We start from the raw sequence: 2278 nt of genomic DNA on the forward strand, positions 1-2278 counted from the left end.
TATATATATATATATATATATATATATATGTATTATAAACTATATATGCATAATACATATAATTGTAAAAAACAATGAAATGTTATATGAATTAACACAAATTTACTATGAATGACTGGGAAATAACAACGAACAACAGTATACTTTATATACGGAGTCATTAATATATACACACAGACATAGTAACCTAGATTAGTGTTTATTTTTAGTTTATGATACTTAATGCATTAACTAATGTTAACGGAATTAACCTTATTGTAAAAGGTTACCAAAAACACAAAGCTGAAAAACAAAACTAAGGGGAGATCTGTCCATATGGTAGTGCTGAATGGGAGCCGATTATGTATCCGGTAAATATTGGAGAACATGAAAATGTTACGGGGCTGACAAGACGTGAGACATGCGGATCCATGTGCACAGTAAAGCTCAAAAAGCAAGGCATCAAAACACCACAGGGATTTTAAGAGTCTTAAAGAGCTTTCAGCATTTACAAAACAATAAATTAGCAACAGTGAGATATTAATGAGCCCAAATAAAATAATTTATTGTTTAGCAATGTGGGCGTTTCAAATAACACCATGATTTGGTTGTGTAAAATTGAGTTTCCAATTATTCAAAGGATTAAGCTTTTGTTTAAGAGCCAATATAAACAGAATGGACTGGTATTTGCTGCATAATCCCGAGTAATAACAAGTCAACTGTGAGTTCCATAATCTCATTTGAAATGTGGCTACAAATTAAAATGTTATTGTATCATAAAATGTGAAAAAGTACTGCTGTTTTACAACTTTTAGGTTTGCTATGGAAATGACATGCCACATGTGACATAATGACCAAATCAAAGGAGAATTTGTTGGACATTCTCGATCTTTCAGAATCTGAGTTACAAATAATGATGTCTAAGAGCACCAACTAAATTATGCAACAGGGGTGCATACTTGCCTCCAGGCAGAGCATCACCTGGATGAATAGCTGGACTGATTTTTTCCTAATGTGCACCGCGCAGCACTTGCTCTCTTCATTAGACAACCCTCTTTGATAGATCTGCAAGAAAATTACATATTTTTGATTGATCTGATGCTTATCTGCCATGTTATTGCTGGGGATATTGATGATGGGTCTCTTTTGCCTGTATGACCTGCTGCATGAACTCAAACATGCATGACTATAAGGCTCATGCATGAACTCGTGTGCAGATTCTCATATTTAATCTTTTATAGGCAGCAGTGGAGAAAACAAATTCCTTGTGCAATTATCAATAATTACATTTCCCTCTAACTGACTTGCGAGGCAAATATTAGACACAAAATCTTTCCAACAATTTATGTTACAAATTCTTGCCTGAACACAATAATCAAGCAATGAAAGCTGATGTAGTGTATTATGACTACAATAGAACTGCAGGCAGCCTAGCAGCAGTAGGATGTGTTCATCCATTTGCCCAGAGCTCACATATAATTATCTTATTTATCTTCTCCAGGGCAGTTGCAAAAAATCTATTGAAAGATGTTCGATTATGTTTCCTATAGTAGAACAGTGTGACTATGGTGTCTTCTCTGGTTATCATTGCACAAAGTTCTGAAACAAACTTTTTTTTTTTACCTCCTGAAACATCTAAACAAGCAAACACATACAGGAATTAAGGAGAAAACTATTGTGTGTATATTTTCCTGAAAAGAAAGCAACTGAGAGAGACGCACTATAAACAAGGCAGAGAGTAACATGATTTTAATCAATTTATACAGCTTTTATTACTTAAGTTAATAAAAAAATATTACAATTAATATATAGAATTTTAGAAAATATTAGTCATAAATAAATAAATATACAAATATGTAATACTAATAACTAATATAAAACTGAATAATATATCTAAATAATATTCTAAACTAAATTAAAAAAATTATAATCTATTGTTGGCAAAATAATAAAAGATGCACAAAATGATTCTAATAATGTCATATTATCATTTCTACATCACCAGGACCAAAATAAATGCTATGGTATCTGTAAACTAACAATGTCCTTCTTTTTTCACTTTTTTCTATGACCTGATATAGCAAAGGCAGATTGCTCTTTTATGACTAGGCTTTACTGATCCGTAATGACAGCCCACGCCCAATTCTGTAAATGCTAATAGTTAATGAGAAACCCATAAGGACATGTCTAAGAAGTAATTTGAATCAAATCAGCATTAAATGAAGAAAATGTGAAGCTCCAAGCTGACAATCCCAGAAACCAACCCACCCCTGACCCCAAGATCCCATTCCCCTGCCCA

Source organism: Sinocyclocheilus rhinocerous, unplaced genomic scaffold, assembly GCF_001515625.1.
Source record: "Sinocyclocheilus rhinocerous isolate Xijiao unplaced genomic scaffold, SAMN03320098_v1.1 scaffold993, whole genome shotgun sequence".
Classification (NCBI taxonomy): Eukaryota; Metazoa; Chordata; class Actinopteri; order Cypriniformes; family Cyprinidae; genus Sinocyclocheilus; species Sinocyclocheilus rhinocerous.